This window comes from Scyliorhinus canicula, chromosome 1 (genome assembly GCF_902713615.1).
Source record: "Scyliorhinus canicula chromosome 1, sScyCan1.1, whole genome shotgun sequence".
NCBI classification, from domain to species: domain Eukaryota; kingdom Metazoa; phylum Chordata; class Chondrichthyes; order Carcharhiniformes; family Scyliorhinidae; genus Scyliorhinus; species Scyliorhinus canicula.
The window spans coordinates 249723664-249735651 of NC_052146.1; the positions used below are offsets into that span (position 1 = coordinate 249723664).

General features: G+C 42.8%; 1 long non-coding RNA gene across 1 annotated transcript in view; it reads right to left on the bottom strand.

Annotated features, from left to right (window-relative positions):
* LOC119973293 overlaps positions 1-11722 on the bottom strand; it is a 144176-nt gene extending 132454 nt beyond the window's left edge. Inside the window, exon 1 of the long non-coding RNA XR_005462271.1 lies at positions 11650-11722. This is a non-coding gene — a long non-coding RNA (uncharacterized LOC119973293). The remainder of the gene's footprint in view (positions 1-11649) is intronic.
* Between the last annotated feature and the right edge of the window lie 266 nt (positions 11723-11988).

Below are 11988 nucleotides of genomic sequence, written 5' to 3' on the forward strand. Positions count from 1 at the left end.
GTCGCCACATTCTGCCGCCTGTTCGGGGAGGCTGTTACAGGAATCGAACTGTGCTGCTAGCCTGCCTTGGTCTGATTTCAAAGCCAGCGATTTAGCCCAGTGTGCTAAACAGCCCCTGTTTATATGACCCACACTCCACCAGATCTTTAACTTTCTTTAACAACAGCGGGTTGAAAGTCTGCCCCAATGTTTGCGGCAAGTCATCCCTAACTATTGCATCGTCAAACATTCCCATCATCAACGGTGCCAGCCTATCCTTAAATCTTTTATAAAATTCGACTGGAAACCCATTGGGCTCCGCTGCCTTCCCGACTTGCATCCTCCCAATCGCCTCCTTCACATCCTTCTCCCCCACCTCCTCCTCCAACCCTGCCCTCTCTGCTTCCCCCAACCTCGGACACTCCAACCCACCCAGAAACTCCCTCATCTCCCACTCCTTTTCTGATGGCTCCAACCTATACAGGTTCTTATTGAGCTCCTTGAACACCTTATTAATCTGTTCTGGAGCCACCCCCAACTCCCTTATCTTATCCAGCACCTGAACTACCTCCCTCGCCGCGACTTCCCTCTGGAGCTGATCTGTCAACCTTCTCCCCATATTCATAAACAGCTCCACAGCATGTTTCAATGTCCCCTATTACCAGCTCATGGGTGTCCAGATCCCAAATGGCTCTCAACGCTCTCTTCACAAACCCTGCATCGTCCCAATTGGGGTCATATACACTTGCTAGCACCACCAACCTCCCCTCTAATGCACCAGTCACTATCACATACTTGTTCCCATGATCAGCCACCACCTTCTCCATCTGAAAGCTCGCCCTCTTGCTCACCAATATTGCCACCCCTGAGCCATACTATCAAACCCGAGTGAAACACCTGACTCACCCAACACTTCCTAAGCCTCACCTGATCCTTCACCCTCAAATGGATCTCCTGTGGCATCGCCACATCAGCTTTTAAACTCTTCAAGTGTGTGAAAACACCTGATCTCTTCACCAGTCCCCCTAACCCTGTCATGTTCCACGTAACTATCCTGACCAGGGGTCTCTCGCCCCTTGCCCCTCCTATCTGCTATTACCATTACCCCAGGCCCTGCCTATCTGGCCAGGCCCGCCCTATCCTTTTGTTACCATCGAAACCTTCTCCCCTCCCAGAATCCCCCCTCCACTTCCTCTTGAAAACACCTCACCCAGTATTGATCCCCTCCTCCCACAGTTCACACCTCCCAGGTCCATCGAAACTGTTTGACCAGGCTCCACCAACCGCAGCCCCTCCCCCACCACACTCGTTCTCCAGCCAAGCTTCATTTGCTAGTGAAGTAGAACCCAACTATTATCGAATTGGAAAACTTTGAGGAAATGTTACTGCACCACAGGAATGATAACACTGACCGATAGGTATCTTATATGCTAAAACAAACTTAAATTTAATTACAGAATTAACCACATTAGCAACAAAGATATAGCTTTACAGTTACAACAGTTCTTAAGTAAAAGAAGAAACCTTAACTCACTTCCTAAACCTGCCACTATATTCCAATTAAGCAAACCAATATATACACAAAAAAAACACTCAAGCACTAAGTTAACAACTTGGATTTTACTTACTTTGCTCTGTGCAGTATCAATGGAGAGAAAACCTTTCAGGACCAAAGTGAAATACCTCTGTTCAGATTAGGGTTCTAGGACCTACTGACTCTTCAGACAAATCTGGTTCCTCCCATTAAAATAATAATCTTTTATTGTCACAAGTGTGAAGTTACTGTGAAAAGCTCCTAGTCGCCACATTCCGGCGCCTGTTCGGGTAAACTGGTATGGAATTGAACCCGCGTACCTGGCCTTGTTCTGCATCACAAACCAGCTGTCTATTCCACTGTGCTAAACCAGCTTATAGCTACATCATTGCTACCCAAAGCATAAGGCATTCTTTTGTCTCTTTTTACAAGGTGTTCCTTGACTTGTTTAGCCAGGACCAAACACAATTCCCTGCATAAATTATCGACACCCTAGGGGTCTTTCAAACCTAATATTCCATTAGCTAGCTATCGGTAAACAAGTTAATGGTTCTCAAAATCTTTCAGCAGAATACTTCACCTTTAAATCAATGATTACCTCACTTTTATTACGCCGAAATTACTGCTTTAGCAATCATACTGTCTGTATGCATCTTAACCCAGGTTTTAATAACACTACTGCAGAAAATATAAAATATGACAATTTCTTACATTTACCATAACATGGACTTCCTATATACATAGCATTGATAGGTTTTCTCTGCATTATTACAAATTGCAGGTGCACAACTTTTTTTTATTTTTCATGGGATCTCAGACTCGCTAGCAAGACCAGCGTTTGTTACCCATCCCTAATTAGCCCTGGGAAGGTGGCAATGAGCTGCCTTCTTAAAGTGCTACATGTGGTGTGGGTACATCCACAGTGCTATTAGGGAGGGAATTCCAGGATTTTGACCCAGTAATAATGGAGGAATGATGCTGTAGGGTGCGATCTTCCCAAAAGGGAACAGCTCCCTTGGCACCTGCAGTGCCAAGAAACATGTGGCTTTTCAACGCTACTCGTGTTGAATAAGGGACAGAATGAGGAATGCACGGCCGATACCGCAGATAGTCCCATTTTTTACAACAGGGAGCTCTCGTTGTAGGGAGAAGAGATCGGGACACCATTTTTAATGCGGCCCCTGAAACAATCCCCGCCCTCCCCCGCCCAGCCCAACACCCACAGTGGGCAACCCTGGCCCAATCGTGGGCAGCATGGTGGCACAGTGGGTTAGTACTGCGGCCTCAAGGTGCCGAGGTCCCAGGTTTGAATCCCAGCTCTGGGTCACTGTCTGTGTGGATTTTGCACATTCTCTCCGTGTTTGCGTGGGTTTCGCCCCCAGAACCCAAAAATATGCAGGGTAGGTAGATTGGCCACGCTAAATTGCCCTTTAATTGAAAAAAAAAATGAATTGGGTACTCTAAAATTTATTTTTAAAAGCCTTGGCCCAATTGCCAGTGCACATAAAATGCCAGCTTGGCACCTTGGTAGTGCCACTTGGGCACCACCCTTCCCAAAAGGCATGCAGCTGGCCCCCTTGGAGACCCCCACGAGTGTCATCCCATCTGGTCCCCATTTGTGGGGACCAGTGTTGAACGGCGCTCACCCTAGGTCTCCGAGGCGAAGGGATTGAATCCCAATGCCTCAGGTACCTTGGGAATATGCACATTAGAGTAAGGCTTACTGCCTCGCTCTAATATGCAAATTTGCCAAGAGGTGATCCCGTCCTTGCAACGCCTCGTGAGATTGCATTGAATCTCGTGAGGCGTTGTGAACCAGGTGGATCCTGAGAGCTGGGTCTCAGGCTTTCACCGGCCAAGCTGCACAGCAGCGCAATGCTTTTCCGACGCAGCGTGGCCAGAAGATTGCGCCCATAGTTTCAAGTTGGAAGAGGAACTTGCTGGTGGTGGTGTTTCCATGCATCTGCTGTCCTTGTTTTTTCTAGGTTTGGAAGGTGCGTTGCTGCATCTTGTAGACAAACGGTACACACTGCTGCCACTGTGCACCTGAGGTAGAGGAAGTGAATATTTAAGATGGTGGATGAGGTGCTGATCAAGTGGACTGCATGTCCTGGGTGGTGTCAAGACCAGAAACTGATGTGGTGTGGTGGAGCACTTTCATTATTTTCATGTGACCATTTGGAGATAAGTATTCTCAGTTGGACACTTGTTAGAGTAGTGCTCATCCAGGCAAGTAAAAGCATTCCATCTCACGCCTAAATTTGCCTTGTAGACCACGGAAAGACTTTGAAGGGGTCAGGAGATGAGTTACTTGCTGCATAATTCCCAGCCTCTGATTTGCTTTTGTAGCTACAATATTTCTATGGCTGGTCCAATTACATTTCTGATCAATGGCAACGTTAAAATACGGTTCTGATGAAAGATCAACTACCTGAAGAATTGGGCAGAATCTTCTGGTCTTAGGTTATGAATGTGAGTCTGAACCATTTCTGGTGCCAACCCCACACTGGCTGTACAGGTGTCCACCTAGGACATCTTCTTGGAGGTGGTACATTAAGAGGCTGCCTTTGGATCCGGTGTCCAACTGAGGAAAGCGGGTAGGTTCCTGATGCTGTGGTCCAATCAGACAGCATGCAACCTTGGAAGGATAGCAACTCCAATGGCAGAGGAGGGCACTGCCACTGCAGGATGGCATCTGCAAGGCACTCTCCTAAAATAAATGATGTCCACAGCTACCAGGCCACCCCTCCATGGCATGGTTGGCAGCAACAGCTGCGGCCCTCTGACAGCTGCATCTGTGGTGGGAATTTAAGAACAGGAGGCTTCACAGGTGCCTCCAGGCATCTGCTGGGCTTGAGCCTCAGTTGGGTGGCAGTTGACCGCTGCTGTCCCCAGTCAAACCACAAATGGGCAGTTAATTATGCAGATTGGCTACCCACTGCTGCCAAATGGATAGCCTCTGCCAGTGATGACCCACCTCCAGGAGGATCCCCTGGGGCCTGGAACGCATTAGTCGATAACCCAATGCTAATGTTTCTGTTCTTCCTCCTAGTCCTGTCTTGAAACTCACCCAGCAAGACGAGGAAGATATCGCCCAGTGTTAGTCTCTCCACAGCAATTGCCTGACCTACTGGGTATTTCCAGCAGTATCTGTTCTTATTGCAGACTTCCAGCATGCATAGTATTTTGCCCTTGTGATAACAATACAGACGCTTTGGAGGAGCGAGTCTTACAGTTGTTTTAATTTATATTTTGTAATTGCACAAGAACTTTGGTTTTGGAGTGTTTTCTAGTTGTGAATGTCACAGGGTATTAAGGCAACTTTCTTTTTCCTTGCTTGCTATTGAAATTGTTTTGTGAATTATATAATGAACATTTTCTTAGACATGTTATAACTTATTGATTATTGATTCTGTTATGATTTGTTGTTCCCTATTGGATATCTTATGATTGAGGATCAAACATTGTGTCTGTAGAAATACTCTTCAGCTGCAATTACTAAAAAAAGGTATTTTAATGAGTCTTTGCTGAATGCCAGAAGTGAAACAGCATGGTACGCACACGCATTTCCTGCCTGAGGAACTCGCACACAATGGTGCTGTCTGGAACTCTCTTGTACCCAGAAGTTCTACCGAGAAATTAACGATTGATTGCTGAACCAAGGTTTCAATAATATGCACTGCATTGTGCGAAAGCTCTGATTTGTTTGTTGGTACCTCAATACTAATTCTCCCCCATGTCTTTCTGTGGTGTCAACAAACATCCAAGTTGGAGGGCTTATTTCCCCAATTTGTAACTGTCTCCAGCTGTACCTGTTTGTCTCTCTGAAATGTGGAAGCCTGTGCGAAAACAACTTGAAGATGAGATTCTGGTTCCCCGTGTATCACTATATAATAAAGTTGGAGACATCACCTGATTAATACTGGCCAGGTGTAAGGCTAACCAGGCCTATTTAATAGGTCAGATTATTCTATGTACTAAACGAAACAACAAACGCCCAAATCTAGGTGCTATAAATGGAATACTGGTTTCAGAAACTGAAATTCTGGTGTAAATCGTTTTGTTAAAAATTAGGCTCTACTTGGGTTCAGTTCTGTCAGTCACACAAAAATAAGCTGAGTATTTTACTCTTATGTGAGATAGCTCACCTTCCCAGATAATGACTTGTACAAGAGAGAAACCTAGGGGTGTAAAAATAAGACCTCCTCCTGAACTAGACCAGATATTTTTTCAGTTCCTCTGAAAGTGGACTGGTGAAACATTGGGTCAGTTGCAATTTGGTTCAAATCATTTATCTGTTTTAGTCCAATAAGGCAAATGATCAAATTCACTTAAATCAAACAACTTATCTCCAAGTGGTCACATGAAAATAATAAGCGTGCTCCACCACACCACCTCAGTTTCTGGTCTTGATTCATTTAAACAAATATCACCTCTGCACTCTAAATGTAGAATGTCCTCTCCCTGCAGTCATCTACCTTTTGCAGCATTTTATTCATTGTTACCTGTTTAAACATTTTATTGCAAAAGTTTTTCTTTGCCAAAATATCAGTCTCAATTGCCCATGTAAGCTAACAATTTCCTTAGGATTTAGACAATGGGTGAAACGATTTCTGATTTGTTTATTCACTACCTTTCACCTTTCTAATTTATATCTCATGGGTCAATCCTGATAAATGAACCAACAACAATAATCAACAACAGCATATATTTATATAGCATCTTTAAAGTAATGAGATGTCCCAAGGTAATTCACACTGAGTCTAATAGGGAGATGTCCAAGAGTAGGGTTTTAGAGTCTTAAAGGAGGAAAGCAAGGTAGGTAAGCAGAAAGGTGTAGGGATGGAATTAAAGCTTGGGGTGCTGACAGCTGACGGCATGGCCACCAATGGTTGAACCGTTAAAATTGGAGCTAAAATTAAAGGAGCGCAGATATCTTTGCGGGCTATGGGCTGGGGGAGATTACAGAGATGGGGAGGGGGAGGCCATGAAGGGATTTGAAAACAAGGATGAGAATTTAAAATCAGAATGTTGCTTGACCGGGACCCAACTTAAGTCAGTGAGCGCAGGGGTGGTAAAGAAATGAGAGATCCTGTGAATTGAGACAGAGGACCGTTGAGATCTTCTGTTCCCACTGAAGGCATGCTCCTGGCATCGGTTTGGGGTGGATTCAATGGGAAATCCCATTGACAGTGGTGTGACCAGAAGATCTGGCGCTGGTCAATGGTGGGCTCTTTCCCACGACCGAGAAACACATCGAGGGGAGGCCAGAGAATCTCGCCCAGCGGCAGCAGAGTTTTGGGTGACCTCAAGTTTACGGAGAATAGAATGTGGGAAGCCGTCCAGGAGTGCTTTGGAATCGTTGAGTCTAGAGGTAATGAAGACACGAGTGAACGTTTCACCAGCGGATGATCTGAGATGGGATGAAATCAGGTGATGTTACATAGGTGGAAATAAGCAGACTTTGTGATGCCACAAATACGAGGGCAAAAATTCATCTTCGGATCAAATGTGATGGCAAGGCTGAGAATGGCCTGCTTTAATCTTAAACTGTTGCCAGGGAGAGGGGTGGAATCAGTAGCTAGAGAATGGAGTTTGGACCAGGGGGACTTAAAACAATGGCCTCAGTCTACCCAATATTTCATTGGAGGGAATTTCTGTTCATCCAGCACATCTTTCCAAAAATATAATGCTCAGAACTGGACTCAATGCTCCAGTTGAGGCTAAACCATCATTTTATATAGGTTTATAATAACTTCCTTATTTTTGCACTCTATATCCCTTCATATAAAACTCAGGCTATTGTATGTTTTATTAACGTCCCTCTCAGCCTATTCTGACACCTTCAATGACTTGGGCACATACTTCCCCAAGTCCTTCTGAATGTCAAAGAAGCAGTTTGATAATTTAGCAACAGTGAAGGAGTCGGGAGAGGTGGTGGTTTAGTAGAGCTGGCATGTTTGTGAAAACTAACGCTATGCCTTCAGATTGTGCTGTTGAGGGACAACATGCAGATGAGAAGTAGGAAACTTTTAAAACAACCTAAAGCATATTTAGAAATATTTACTGTGCAAAACATGATCGAGAAACCTTGAAATGTGACAATCCTATTGCCTCATAAAACAGCAACAAACTATTATTATCTAAAATTAATCAAAACATAGCTTTTTTTGGCATTTTAAAATAAATTTAGAATACCCAATTATTGTTTTCCAATTAAGGGGTAATTTAGCGTGGCCAATCCACCGACCCTGCACATATTTTCTGTTGCGGGGGTGAGACCCACGCCGATATGGGGAGACTGTGCAAACTCCACACGAATCAAAACATAGTTATTCATTTACAAACTTGAAACTAGGTGATTGCCATTTCAGCAATCTTGGTGATATAAGTAATCTACATGATATGATTGATATAGATCTCTGTTCACAAAGTAACACTGGGAGGAACAAGTATTTTTGTGCCAAATCTATTCACAGTTAATTATATTGATAACCTGATCTCTTTATACATGCTGTAAAATAAATACATAGTGTTAGAAAGTCCATCCCTCAGTGAATTATCATGGAAGTTTATTTTTCAAAAATTCCCAGTGGAAATTTTGCTATTGAAATTGTTTTTAAAAAAATCTCCCATATGTCAGTAGCTCAAATACAATAGGAATGATGCAAAGTTAAATACAAAATATGGAAAACCCTGGGTATTCCAATTCAGGTGAGTGAAAATAAAATGCTGCGATTCAAGGTTTTCTCTTGGGTGCCTGGCTAATTAATCTTTGTGACCTGAGATTAAGACTAAGGTTGAAAGGTTGAGGTTGAAAGGTTTTTGCTTACTGAAATGGTTCAATGTAAATCAAGAATAGTTTTGATTTGGAAGCTCTAATAATGTTAGGGTGATGGTAGGCTTCATGATCCCAATTGAAAACACAAAGTCACTTGGTCATCTGTTCCAACCCCCACAGACAGCTATATCTGCATAATTGTGTATACCATTGGAAAATTTGCTCTGAGGAAATTTTGATCAGGAAGGTTATATGGTTAGATGGTGGATAAAGTAAAGATATAACACTCAAACATGTATGCCATTACTTCAGTGGAAGGGGAGAATTTCTGAATACATTCCCCTTGAAAAATACATCACCCATCATCTACATTTATTGGAAAGCTGGGGGAAACATGTCCTTGATTTTGTGATACATACCACACAATTTACACATTGGCAAGGTCATTTTCTGAGATGAGGACTCAGAAGATCTAGCCTGCGGACTGAGGTCCCTCTATTCTCTACACCCTCTCTAATGGCTTCACATCTTTCCAAAAATATAATGCTCAGAACTGGACTCAATGCTCCAGTTGAGGCTAAACCATCATTTTATATAGGTTTATAATAACTTCCTTATTTTTGCACTCTATATCCCTTTATATAAAACTCAGGCTGTTGTATGTTTTATTAACGTCCCTCTCAGCCTATTCTGACACCTTCAATGACTTGGGCACATACTTCCCCAAGTCCTTCTGTTCCTGAACTCCCATGAGAATTCAGCCCTTTGTTTTATATTGTTTCTTACCACAAAAATCTTCAGATGGCATAATGTTGTCTTGAGGTATAATAGCCATCTTGCACTAATGGGCAGAACATTTTGATCGCCTACTTGATGACTGGTGGATGGTGTAGGAGACATGCATTGCAAAGGTCTCCTACAGGGCAGTGAAGCTGACTAAACCACCAACCCATGAGGAGATCACAACCACTACAGCACAATTAAAATCACGCACAGCCCCCCCCATGAACAAATAGGATTCCAGCTGGAGTCTATAAACAGGGAAGGGATGTAATCCTTCAGAGGCTTACAGATCTGTTCTGAGCACACTGGGAGAAAGGGACCATGCCTCAGAATCTTGGAGGTGTGGTGACTGTCTCCCTCTATCAAGAAAAAAACAAGAGAGAGAGGTTGGACTGTTTAAAATACAAAAGCATCACCTTACTCTCATTGCAGGTAAACATCCAACAGAGAACTGCTAAGCATTACCCTAGAACTCAACACTGTCTAGAGTGAATCATTTAGCTGGTTATTTCCCATGGTATAAAACGACCCAATTTCATATGGTGCATACATTCAGACAATGTTTGGTAAATTTGTTTTTCTATAGTGAAACTGGTAAGCAGCTGTATTTAGGTAAGATCATCCACAGGTTCCCTTTGAGCACACCAATTACACAGTATTTTTGAAAGAGTGAAACCAATCTTGGACTTTGGGCACATGGTCAAATCAAAGTAAATGCATTATACCGTTTCGCTTATTGGTAAAACACCCAAATTCTAAAGGTTTTAGCTATAAAATGTAATTTGTTTCAACACACATTAGCTCCAAAAAATAACAATAGCGTAAAACATATTCTACATTATTATTACACGAATGGTTCACTATAAGTAATCATTTTTTCACTCTAAGTAACAATGTCCCGTAGTGAACTTTTATTCAAATGATTAATCTCGACACAATAATATAAACCTTGGCCCAATAAAGTTCTGACAACGTGAGCACAGGGAATCCCACAGAGGAATTAAATGGAGCCAACCAGGGTGGGTTCATTAGACACAAACATTTAATTGATAACCCATTGAAGTTTGAATTATGTATATGATACCCAATGATATAGGACATCGTTTCTGTCACTTTAAATGGCGGAACGGGCTTTCCAACAGATGGCGTGGATTTCGTTTTTGGAGTCCTTGTGAAATTCTGTCATAATGACAAACAACATAAAGACTATAACAATATATTTATATAATGCTAGTCCCATCGCGGAACTTCTTAGGGCTGCTTGGATTGGGAGCATTGAGAAATGTTCAGTCAAAAAGCAAGGTTTTAAAGGCATCTGTGAACGCAGAGGGGAGAAACAAGGTAGATTTGCAACGAATCTTCCAGAAGATCACAAATGCTATGGCTGATACCTCACGTTTTGGTGGCGGACTGCGGAAGATAGGGGACAGGTTCAAATCAGAGTCAGAGGAATAGGTGGTTGCGATCCATACTTGGGGGAAATTTCTCATCCGGATTGTGGTACGGTTTGAAAATAGTGCTGAAAATCAAATCATTTTGGAGGGAACACAAAGACTGTGAGAGGGGGGCTAGGAATAGGGCGGTTCATGGGCAGCAGTTTGAATCGAAAGTAGAGCGCTCAATTCACTGGACTTTGAAGCTTTTGAAGGGTCGGGGTGCGGGAGGGGGAGGGGGGGGGGAGTGACTTGTGTTATGAAATCCTCCAATTTCTATTCCTCAGAAAATTGCTCTAATCGTGTGTGTTTCCTTTGCTATTACAATTAAAGTTGTGACAAAGTTCATCCAATGCATGTGTCAAAAGATCTCTGTGGTTAGGAAGCATAGGACAGTGATTTAACATATATATGATGTACTATACACCAAGATGGTTAGGAAGCATAGGACAGTGATTTAACATATACATGATGTACTATACACCAAGACACTCCAATCCAATCTGTTCTACAGCATTTGGAACTTCTCTTCTGCCCGTTGAATTGTTCAAAGGTTTACCCATCAACCAAAAACCTGCCATTCAACAATCCGAGCGCAAGTAAAAGCCCAACTTTCAAGTTGTAATCCAAAATCACATGCACTCAAATAATTATTTCGGGCGTTATCTTCAACGGGCTGGAAAGGGAAAATAACATTTTACGAGCGGGAAACACCCGCTCAGCATGTGGACGGTTCCAGAACCTTCAACGTGATCTAAAATAAAACCTCTATTTATAACCCATGCAGTTTAAAGTCAAATTCACAGGAGAGAAAAAATGAACAACAGCCAGTGAAGTATTTTGACCATGCCTCTGAAAACATACAAATAGTCAATACCAGACAAAATAGATATCAAGAAAGGAGTCACTGAAGCTCGGAATGTTCGATTAGACATTGGACCGTAAGTTTAGGTGATAATGTGCACTAGACCAGAAAGATGAAAGTTTCCAGTTTCTGTTCCCTTTTTAAACAAAAAAATAAGCATCCCTTACGCAGGTCCAAGACGTCAATGATCAGTTTCGTTATGTCCGGGTAATTTCCTCAGAGTCCAGATGGGGAACTTCAAAGTGAGCTGTTTACATCATGAGGCATCACCTACCTGTGTCAGAGAATCCAGATTGTCAAATATCTTCTCCTTGCGCGTAGCTTGGTCAAGGTAGAAGAGCTGAGAGCCCGTTTATCCCAACCCCAGGCTCTGGTGTATTTATTGTGGAGCTCAGACCTATCAGTTGAATAAACGCACCGACAAAAAGGGCAGTGATTGAGGGGACACACACTGTGGAAACAAATTCCTTTATTCGTAGTCATCAAAAAAGGTCAATTCAATGAGCATATAATGCCTTACTGATCACCAGATGCCACAAATATACAGTCAGTGTGCGGTTTTAAAACGCTTTCGTATGTTTTAAGTGTATGAATAAGCGGCTCGGGAGGTTCA